Source organism: Pavona decussata, unplaced genomic scaffold (genome assembly GCF_977016875.1).
Source record: "Pavona decussata unplaced genomic scaffold, jaPavDecu1.1 SCAFFOLD_78, whole genome shotgun sequence".
Taxonomy (NCBI): domain Eukaryota; kingdom Metazoa; phylum Cnidaria; class Anthozoa; order Scleractinia; family Agariciidae; genus Pavona; species Pavona decussata.
The window spans coordinates 2741846-2753806 of record NW_028145496.1 but is presented as its reverse complement, the minus strand read 5'-3'; the positions used below and the strand labels follow the sequence as shown (position 1 = coordinate 2753806).

General features: G+C 37.1%; 1 protein-coding gene and 2 pseudogenes across 2 annotated transcripts in view; 1 reads left to right on the top strand and 2 right to left on the bottom strand.

Annotated features, from left to right (window-relative positions):
* The window catches only part of LOC146476342 (putative serine/threonine-protein kinase drkB), a 214446-nt gene that overhangs the window by 179414 nt on the left and 23071 nt on the right, over window positions 1-11961 (bottom strand). The gene's annotated exons all lie outside the window — the stretch shown is intronic.
* Window positions 205-1769, top strand: LOC146476345 (uncharacterized; annotated as a pseudogene).
* On the bottom strand, window positions 2283-5241 carry LOC146476344 (uncharacterized; annotated as a pseudogene). The gene is made up of 2 exons (XR_014865690.1): window positions 5051-5241; window positions 2283-4228 (listed from the first exon to the last, which is right to left on the bottom strand). The product of XR_014865690.1 is annotated as an uncharacterized LOC146476344 (transcript).

The following is an 11961-nucleotide window of genomic DNA, read 5'->3' as shown; positions in this document are numbered from 1 at the left end:
GGTTCTTTATCAGTACCGAAATGGAAGATCCGAAATCCTACCTCGTAAACAAAGAGTGTGGAATTAAATAATTAAGAGTCTATAACTGTTTCTCTTTGATCGTGATCTCACTCCAATCCCTAACATTAAGTATTTAATATATGAGATGACCGAGCAGTACTGATAGTTGTGTTTAATGCTCTGTATTTTTTCCAAACAGATTATAGTCTCGAGTGACCTAACCATGGTGTCCATTTTGCTGTGCACGTGTTTGTTGTTGGGATTACTGCCAAATCTGGCAATTTCATTGCCGAGAAGTCCAATGTTGACTGATTACAATACACTTCAAGAATGTATTCTTAGTTACTTCAAAGCAGGTTATACTTACAAAAAGATAGCGTTTTTCTTGGGATCAGTCTATGGAGTGTTTATGACAGTCAGATCATTGAGATACTTACTCAACAAAGTATATGGTGTATACAGGCGAGGGAATGCTTCTCCTGACTGGCTAATTCGCCATGCCATAAGACGTGAACTCAATGGGCCAGGAAAATTAGCAGGATATCGTTTTATGACACAGGTTTTACGGCAGAAGTATCATCTTAGAGTATCTAGAGATCAGGTCATGATGTTATTAAGAGAGTGTGATCCTGAAGGAAGTGCATCTCGTCAAAAAAGGCGGTTATCTCGGCGTATCTACAGATGCCCAGGCTCCAATGGAACTTGGCATATTGATGGCTATGACAAAATGAAACCGTTTGGATTTTGCATCAGTGGGTGTGTTGATGGTTGTTCAAGAAGAATCATGTTCTTAGAAGTTGCTTCCAGTAACAATGACCCCAAAATAATAGCTGGATACTTCCTGAAGTGTGTTAAAGAAGTTGGAGGATGCCCAAGGCTAGTACAGACAGACTGTGGAACTGAAAATGGCATTATGCCAGTTTGCAATTAGTTTTCCGTAGCCAAGACCAAGACCAGTTTTCTGGACTTAGAAGCCATAGATATGGGACCTCAACGTCAAACCAACGGATAGAAGCTTGGTGGTCCATCTTACGGAGATTTAGAAGTGAGTGGTGGATCAGTCTTTTTAAAGCTTTAGCCAGTTATGGAGCATTTCAGAGTGGTAACCAGAAACATATGTTTTGCCTACAATACTGTTTCATGGACTTGATTCAAAAGGACGTTGATGAAGTGGCAGAGCTGTGGAACAGTCATATCATTAGACCTAGTAGAATGGCAGAATGTCCTTCAGGCATACCTGACGAGATGCATTTTTTCCCTCAGAATTCTGGTAATTAAAAAAATACTGTAGTAAAGTGTTAGGCTGAGCTCTGTATGCTCGATAAAACCTGTTAGTGGAACACAAGGATTAGAAGCCAAACTTTAAGCTTTACCAGATTTATTTGAATTCATAATTTAATACAAACTTGAAGTCATTGGCTCATTGCAGAATTGAGGATCAAAGCTCAAGAAATAAAATGGGTGTTATTGACTTATTACAAATACTATTAAGTAATCCATCCAGACAGATCGCTTGGTCTGACATTCGGATTGTTCGAGAACATTCTTTTTTCTCTGCAGGTGGTATTGACATGAAATACCAAGTAACAAGTGTAATGTTACAAATGGCAGAGGCTTATACCAGCGGTAAGGGTTCTTGTTGTGGAAACAGAGATTTTGAAGAATATTTGGACTACATTATGCAAAGGAATGCTTTACAAAAGCCAACAGACTGGAAGAAAGCGTTAGAGGTTTACTCTTGGTTGACAACGTTAGCTGAAATGCAGTAATGACTTGAGAGGGTGCATGGAAAAAAGCCTTTTGTGACTCTTTTGAGGCTAATAACTTTATATTAAGTATTTCAGTATTTTGCTATAAAACTACCAGTTATCATAGGGCAATGAGTGAAACCGGATTCCAATGCAGAAATGACTGGGAAAGATTTTTGTACATCTTCTTGTACAATCACCCAACATCCAATTACGGTTTAGTTGTAGTGTTTGATAACAGTTATTCCTTTTTAATAACTTCTTTTAGTTGCAGCATCGTTTTCTGAAAATAGGTGTAAGTTAATCAACATATAACAAAGGGTAAACAGTTGCGTATCGATAGTAATTGTGATTGCTTAGGTTTTGCATGATGATTGACTAAAATCTAGCGCCACTTTCTCAACCAATCAGAAGCAAAAACAAAAGGAATGGTTCTGGTTTGCACGCTTGGGGGTTTCCCGCGCTGGGCGCCGGCTACATGTAACTGCTACGAAATCTGATTGTTTTATTTGATTTTCTTCCCGTCTGTTGAGATTAGTCACGTAAGTACTTCGGTTCTGGTTTTTTATGTCCACTTAATTAAAAATTAACGATTTCGTTGGTGGACTGTTCACTTTGAAGTAAAAGTAGAGAAGGGAAGGGGATTATTTAAAAAGAGACAGAAGGACAAAAGGGAGGGAAGGAAGGAGAAAATAAAGGAAGGCAAACAGAGACTTAAACATCAGTTAAAACAATTTATTAACACAAGACGTCCCTCATAGTATTTATCCACCTTACGACTGAATATCAAACAAACAGTTTAGCAACGAGATACTAAAAAAGGCTGAAAATTTACTTCAGATTAATCAGCCATGAAACGCAACAGATACATGTACAGTTTCAGGGATAAAAGTGGAATAAAAGAAGATGAAAGGCTCAAAAACACAAGAACGTTTGATGTGTTCACTTGTTCTGACTCGTGTCCGTCAAGAAAATTGGTGCTTGGTTGTGTTGGCTTTGGTGACCGTTCAGTTTCGGATTTCCCTGACTGAGGAAATGACATTTTCATGTTCGAAACATCGCCCAAACTGTGAAAAGATATACCACTGTTCCGTTTTTTGTTCATGGGGCGTAGTGAATATTTAAAACATGTATGCCGATAAAAATAGAAAAAGAACTACTACAGTTTATTATTCCACTTCTAACACAAGGAAATGTGCATCATAAAGATCAGTATCTGCTCAAAGGCAAGATACAATAATTTGTCACGTTTTCACTATAACCCAAGCCGACTTAACTAAAGAAATAGTTGGTCGAACCATTGGCCTTCAGTAGCTTTCTAATCAATGAATTGTGACAGTCAAAAGGACCATAGTAAAACTGGAACTTAACGAAACTTTTGTCACAAAGTAAACATAGTTCACTCATCATTTTACGCTGCTCGTTACACTACGTCCATCTCCTAATTATCCGACGAGAGGATGCTGCTCAACTCCTCTCTCAATTCTGGAAAGGATTGATAAGTTGACGGTAACTGTAGAACAGTATTGCATGTATGTGCAACTGGCCTGCGGCATAACCCTGATAAATCTGTAAACTCTATTTGAATTGCAGCAAACAGCATTAGCTCAGACCCACTAACGAACCTCACAAAGTTTGATAACCTTTGCGAGGTGTCTAGACCTTTAATGAACTTTTTGAGAAACTTGAGACTTTCCCTTTCTGGATCATTGACTGGATTTGCCTCAAGACAACTCAAAATTTTGCTTATGGATGGAAGCCACGCCACGTTAGTAAAGATTGGCATGAGAGGGCTAATTATGGACTTCCAACAGTCTGCGATATATTGAGGCTTTTGAATCAACTCTTTATGAGCAATTTCTTCAATAACAGCAACAATATTCTCTGAATTGACCTTACGACGACAATCATAGTTGCTCATCATTTCCAAAAGGTCAGTACCATCATCACCCTCATAATCAATTTCACCGGCAATAGATTTGATGATGAAAGTTTTCTCATCAGCCGAAACATAATTTTGAAATGATTGGATCAACATTGGGCCAGTGACGGCAGATTCCCCAAACAAGAGATAGGCAAAGAATGCTTGAGACATTAGCAGTGGCAAGTACCCGCAGCTTTGATAACCTTTCACCAATATTCTGCCGATAGCTGCCCATTCTTCTCTTTGATAATCATGCCTTAAAAAGGGCACTCTTTCGTTTTCTCCTATGAAAAGAGAATCATATGCCTCTTTCCAAAACAGACTTAGTATGTCTCTTAGCACTCCAACTCCTTTGCCAATTTCTTGTCTGCCTCTAAAGTCAATGACCACAACTTCAAGGTCATTTCCCATAACGGGTTGGTCTTTAAATATATCTATCAAATCCCTTTTCACATTCAGCCTATGCACTTTTATAACACGTTTACGGACATCCTCCGGTACATCTGAAGCTTCCTGAACATCCATGTTCATGTCCACATGATTTTGGGCTGGACTGCTGTTGATAAGAAATAAATATCAGCTACACTCAACAGTAAAATTAGAAATAACGCACAGAGAAAAAAAAAACAGAGCTCAAAAACAGAATTGGAGTTAAACACATTCAGCCATATTTAGTAAAAGGGAAAGCCACCAGTAAATATAATTAATGGAAGATTAAATGAAGGAGCCCCTGGAAAAAAGCCCTAAGTGACTTCTGATAAATAAATAGATTCTCTTTCCAAATTGCCTTGTATTCGCTTGTGACACAAGAGGAGAATTTGACCTCAAAAATCAGTTGGGGCTTTATTCCACGCACTCCTTCATATGAACTTGGTATTTCACTAACAACTCTGAGCACATTGATTAATAAAGTACACCTGAAGGCTGTTTGAAAATCCAAGCTGGAAAGAACTGCATGCAGGCTAAAGTACTACAGTCACACAGACAGTTAGTCCTAGACAACTCAAAATAATTATTATTTGGCATGAAAAGTTAGAGATAGATAAGAGTTCAGTGTGATTTGTGAACCATATTTTCCAATTTGGCATTTTTTTCCCCTGGGTTAATGTGAACTTTGAGTCAAGTTTATTTACTATTCCAAAAGGATTAGACAAAAAGATTTTTGACCTTTATTATTGCCCTAGACTCTTTACCATTAGCTTTAAACAATACTTTAACATCATCTTTAATGAGCGAAATGAAAACATTGGTTAACTTTTAATCGTGGATTAGTGTTAATCGGCTTTCAAACAACTGGGCCCCAGTGAGCCCACCAAAAATTGTTCACAATATTATGTACCTAGGGATTAAAACCACTATTTTACTGTGTTGTTTTTACCTCTCATTTCCACAAGATGATGTTTGCTCAGTGAGAAACACTGGCTCAAGAAGCCTATCTTCATCAGGATCTACCCAATTATCTAACCACTTTGGATTGAAAGTGACTTCATTTGAGGAATCTAGACTCTTCTCAAAGGAAAACAAATCTGAATTAGACACAACCTCAGCTTTAGTTATTCTCTACATAGTCCCTCTTCTCCCCCCCCCCCCCCCCCCCAAAAAAAAAAAATTATGGAATATGTTAAATTTCACTGTATTAATAAACTCATACCTTGTCCAAAGAGCCTTTGGTATCTTCCTTGGGACTATTGTCTTCGCTGTCTGATGACCTAGTGCTGACAGCTTAAAAATGGAGTAACATCTGTTCAGTAAACCATTGAAAATATCCTGCATTTTGGTGAAAACAATGTTAACTGTCTTCCTTTAACCTGTGGTAGTATACATCTAACATCTACCTCTTTCAGAAACAGCTACTCTTTTGACAATGATATGGAATGTCCAAAAAAAAATGCAATCAGAATTTGCATTGTTCATTTTGGATTGAAACCAGAACTTACCTAGTTGACTCAAAAGTTTCTCGGAGAACCAGGGTTAACAGGGGGTGTCATGATCTTTGACATATGTGTTTTTGCAAAATTTTAACAAGACTTCCTGTGGCCAGGAAGTGAATCTTGAGAAACATACATGTTGTAGATCAACTGTATCCTTCGTTTAAATTTTATTTCCCATTGTTTCAATTCATTATCATACACTACCACTGCCAAGTACAATGGAAAATAAAACCTTGCCCAATGATAAATTTGAACTACAACACACACACATTACATACTACATGCACATGGAATATTTTTCAACTTCTACTTTCCTGTTCTTTTTAGTTATCAAACTAGTTATGTTCTTTTACTTTTATAGTTTTTCCACAACACACTATAATAATTATAGAAAGAATAATTCTTTCAGCTAGCAAACATGTACATGTACCAGTAAAATCTTCTTCATCACAAAGACAGAGAGTTATTCTCTGGTAGGGTTTTCCTAAACATTCTTTGTAACATCGGAGAGTAAAGGGCTGGCTTGTTCCAGGTACATACTTCACTTGCTGAAAGTCTGGGTATAATAACACAAATTCATGATCCCTTGGAAGTTGTTTGTTGAATGCCAGATGTTTGTCCAAGGCAACTCGTTTCAGGGTAATATCTGAAATATTACACTTGACATCTATAGGCAAAGAAGAACCCCTTCTCTGCTTAAGCTCACCATTACTGTTATAAGCAAATCCAACTTTTATCTGCGAAATGAAATCACAATCATTCAGTGTTGAATTCATGGTACTACTTTTCATGGAGTTGAGAAAACAGCCCCCCACCCCCCAAAAAAGCAACAAACAAGGTTTTATACCTACATGCATTCTTTACCTTTTGCAGAAAAATTGAAATCACGGATTTTTTTCCTCTTTTTTCCATCCAGTTTCCTCTCCACTTGTTTCACTTTATCTGCCTTTTTCACAGCACAGTTAAAAAAGGTTTGGTCTCCTCCACTTGCTCTTTGTGTCATAAATTCTTCAAATGACAAACTATTAGAAGCCATGCTTGGTCCAGCAGTACTGTATCGAGCACCACATGAGCCACAGAATAAAGCATTTGTTACACCGGTAACATTTTTTGCACCACATACTGAACAAAACATCCTGGAAAAAAGGTTCAGAATTAGAAAAAAAACACCTATTAAAGGTAAATAAGTAAGCTTAAGCTTACATTTTACCGTATTCCTTAAATCGTCTATAATTCCCTGCCTGAGGTATTGCAGGCCCGCCAATTTACATTTCCACCTGATCAACATTTTCGGTCTAAACAGTTTTAATACGTGACCTTTTCATGTAATTAAACAAAAGAAGTATAAACTAAGAAATAGAATTGTGTTTGATCTCCCTAAGGGCGTAAAACGGAGAGAAAATAGCATAAAATAGTAAGCTCAAACTCACCTAGAGGCTTTCGTTCGTCTCCCATCCAGTTCGAGTTGAAAGCATGAGATTGTATGCTCAGTAACCTGGCCTTCCATTGTGAATTAACTTTGCGTTTGCATTGAATTACGTTTGTGTGCGTTTCATAAAGTTTGCACGCAATTTTTTAAGTTTACATGCACTCTTTTTTAACTTTGCGTGAATTTGGTTAAGTTTATAACTTCTGCATTTTTAAAGTTTGGACCAATTTTTTTAAGTTTGCGAGCGTTTCATAAATTTTGCATACAATTTGTTAAGTTTACTTATATTTTGTTGTGTTTGCGTACATTTTATTATGTTTGCGCGTGTTTTGTAGCTAATATGTAGGTGCTCTGTCCATACCGGCCACGAAAGTAATTAATTTCAAAGCAAACATCTTTCAGAAACTGACAACGTTATTTTAGTAAGTATTAGGCGGGTGATGATGGAGCCAACAGTGAACCAAAAAAAAAAAGAAAGAAAGAAAAGAAAAGAAAAGAAACAAATAAAGAAAAAAAGCAAGTAAAAATTGATTCCTTGGAGTGAAGTCCAAACTTCAAACATATTTTATTTATTTTCCAGTACTAACATTAACCAAAACGTATCATGATTACACAAAAAAAGATATACAAGAAATGTGAATGAAGATGAAGAAAAAAGCACATAGATCTTGAGGTAAAAAAAGAAATTTGCGAGGAAGACTAAAGAAACTACAGAAGCTTATAAACTTAGGCTTCCTCGTCATTCACTACAGACGAGAGATAGCTTGAAATTAGCAATATTGGGTGAATTGATAAACTCATAAGGTAGGAAATCTAATGGAGAATTGTATAAACTGTTTTATGTTAGTTCCACAGCCGATAAGACCTAAAACGTAAGGTTACCGATACCTTTAGAGGTATCTCGCGTCCAAGCGATGTAGCGCGTCCGGTTTAAACTGTAGATACATAAACTGCTACATCAAATTAAAGATTATAGAGCTGGCTCTCACCGTACCAAGAATTTTGAAATAAAATGAATCGTCGAATTTTTAGCGCCGTTTTCTCGAATCAATTTTTTCACTTGAAGGGGACACTTTAAAGAGCTAAAACTCAAACGAAATTTGTTCGTTTGCCTTCAAATTTGGACAGTAGGTGGTTTAACATATGAACAGAGAGATATTTTTGTACGAACACTCCACATATTTTTAATCCTAGTTTGAAACTGTTCTGTAACTTTTCACTGCAATTGAATATGGCAAAACGCAGACACCTTTTTTAGCCGCGTTTTGGGTCCGGAAACTGAGGAGCAAATTAAATTAGCGAAAAACAAAATTCACTTTGACTTGTAGCTTTCAAAACGTGATTTGGATGGTCGCATTTAGAGGTAGTGAAAAATTCGGCAATTTACTTTATTTCAAAATTCTTGGTACAGTTTGATAGCCAGCTCTATAAGCTTTAATTTGATATAGTGGTTTAGGCATCTACAGTTTAAACCGGACGCGCTTCATCGCTTGGACGCGAGACACCTCTAAAGGTATAACCTTAAGGATTTACTGATTATATACCTAACAACTTTCACGCCTTACGCGTGAGTGTCACACCTGCGGGTTGAAAAGTTCGATCTCACTCCAGCTCACGCTTATGGACCAATTTCTCACGCCTGGTTGAAAAATGAGGTAGACACACTTTCCAAAAATATGTAAACTCAAACCAACCCGAGAAACGAAAAGTCTGTGTAAAATGAGTAAATGATGATATTTTCCCCGAAATCTCTGATTTTTGAAGGTCCATATGGAGCATAATCATTTTCTTGAAAATTCAGAATTATTCAGGGGCTTGAGTTTCGTTTCCCGGGATCACCAATCCGTCTTCGCAAATCTTCGCGCGCCTTCGGAAGTCTTCGGAAATGTTCGGACATAGCCGTGTCGTCTTCGAAAACTGATCCTGCAACTCCCAGGATAAAAATCACACGCTTTTGAGTCAGCAAAAGTTGGCAGGTACAGTAATAGCCCACCTATAAGAACCTGAATTTTTCAATTTAACCTGAATATGTTCTTATATAAATGGTGCTTAAAGCAAATTTAGGCTACCAAGGTTCTTAAAATAGGTTCTTATATTTTCATATGAATTTTATCTGAATATACTATATATATTATAAATATCATCTCATAATACAGTATAAATCATTTATTTGTACCATAGAGCAGTGCCTATAGGTAGTTCAGTGCAGGTAAAGCATACGTCCTTAACAAAACATTTAATTGGCGAATTATTTGAATGGCAAACAAAATAGACATACAACATGGTACTTGAAAGAAAAAAGGTTACCTGTATGTCAAGTTACTTTTAAATAGATGATCTTAATTCAGCAGTCTCTACCTACACACTTTTACAGCAACCCCACTGATAAGAACCTAACTTAAAGTTTTAGCCTAAATAGGTTCTTATGTGGAGGGGGCTTAAAATGAAAATTTGAGCCTAACAGGTTCTTAAAACCCAGGTTCTTATACACGGGCTATTTAACAATTATTCCACGGGCGCGCGTTGGATATGAGATGATAGATAGCCAACGAGGCGCGTAGCGCCGAGTTGGCTATAATCATCTCATATCCAACAAGCGCGAGTGGAATAATTGTTTTATTAAAAACAGTTAAGAAATATTGCTAGATCTTGCTGATTTCGCTTTGCAAGAGCAACCAGAAGACAATTTAATGGCCGTTATTTCTCGGGCATGGTATAATGGCTCATATACCATGGCCGCTAAACCAATCAAATGCCTGCAATTGCATTATACAATGATCCAGTTTTTAATAATACTGTATATGATTAGTATAGAAGAAATGTTGAAAACTATTAGGAAAAAAGTTAATAGTAATGGAAGGAATACATGAAACCAACTCACGGCGTTGAATTACCCGACGTCTCGAACTTTTACCGCGGATGTTTCGAATCTGCGATATCCCCCGGAAGTCAAACTATATTTGTGTCCCCTCGAGAAATTTTTTTTCCAGAATTTTATACACAATAGAGGGTATCATTTCCCCCCATCCCCTTAAGAAGGCCGGACACTCAAGTTAACTGTATCTTGAGTAGGCATCAGGTTGAACAAGTGAGAGCAGATTTCCGAGTCAATGGCGTTGGTACATTTTGAAAACACTAACACATCAACTACTAGTCTTCTTCAAAAAATCCTACGGGATGTAAAGAAAAAATAAACAACGGGCTTTGCTGTGATATTTTAGCCAGCGCTTAGGCCTTAGGGTCCTTTATGAATCGTTAAGTTGAAACCCGTTCCGCCCAGAAAAAAGAATCTATACGAATTACGCAAAACTAACATTTTTCAATAAGCTTTAATTGCTTCGTTCATAACTAAAGAACGCTAACTAATCAAAAGCTAATCAGCAAGGAAGACGAGCTTGCGTATTGATTGAAAGTCATTTCAAGGCTGCGAATGTATATAGCTAACTATTAAAACAGCTTTAAAAGACCAGTATTAGTGCTAGAAGTCTTTTTAAAAATCGCTGAGCGATCACTTCTAACCCACGTAACCAGAGTCCTCAGGCTCTTTGGCCAGCGGTTGGTCGCCAGGAGAGACTCTGGAGAATTCGAAAAAAAATACATTTTTTGATTGGCTGCCCCGTAACAGCTTGCATAGTTTTACCGCAGAAATCCTGTGGTAATAAAATTCCAGTATCCCAGAGTCTCTTCCGTCGCCCACCCACTGCCCAAAAAGCCTAAGGACTCTGGGTATGAGATTGAGTTAATGGTGGTCCACCTTTTTCTACTGCGCATACGTTGTGCGCATCTCGGGGTGGTCTGATACCTGTGCAGAGATATTTTTGCGCGGTTTATGATAACGGGGGAAAATAAGATCTTAGCAAGGGCTGTTGGAGTCCAAAAAGAAAATTGGAGGCATTTTTAAAAATCGTTTTGGATTTCGATAGCCCTTGCTAAGATCTTCTTTTCCCGCCCCGCAAGATTACCTTTGTATTAGGAGGCTCGTGCACCGTGCTTAAAAAGCTACCGAGCGACAAATTGTCCATCACTTTTTACAGTCAAAGCACTAAATTTAACTACTGCTTGTTTTCGACCACCTCTCCTACTACTCCTAAGCTCAACGACAGGCCCGATACATCTTAAAATGTAAAAATCAATAATAAGCACAATGATTATAGCCAATAACAAAGCTACGCCCCTACATCAAGGACACACAACGACTCTTGGTGAAATATCTATTCTATACGGATCAGACAACAACTGAAACAGTATATACCGTAGTTTTATTACAAAAATTTCAGTCCATAACATGAGGAAATGAAGGACAGTCAAGTTTCCTCTTTGAAACGAGTTTCGAAGAAAGAACAGTACCCATCGACCTACGTGTGCTAACGAAGATTTCTCACCAGAATGCTCTAGACGGATTTTCTTGTTGTGTGTCCCTGCTATATTCAGCCGTTTCTTTTTCCTCTCAGTAATTTTTCTAGATATTGGAATTGCTATACATTTACAATTCAAAAACATATTTCACATTTTAAAATGACTGTGAAAAGTCTCCGAAGATCTTGGACCGGAGATCCTCAGCACATTTTGTTTTCTTAGAAAACAAGAAATCCTCATAAAACAGATAAGCAAAAATAAATGGTATATTTAAAACACACTATAATACGCAGTGTATAAAAATAGAATATGTAGAATAATAGTTAAACTATCTATTGTAATTATATGTAAATAGCTTTAATTTGTTCTCCTGAAATTCTAATATAAAGCAGCTACTAATCTAACCTATAACAAAATAATCTATCTAATAAACATTCAACCCTATCTTTCTTTCCGTCAAAAATATCTGGGTGTTGAATACAGAATTGATGAAAATATGTTTCCAACGACACAGAAAATGGTACAATTTATTTACCTGTTCATAATAAAACGTGTGGACATCAATTATGCATA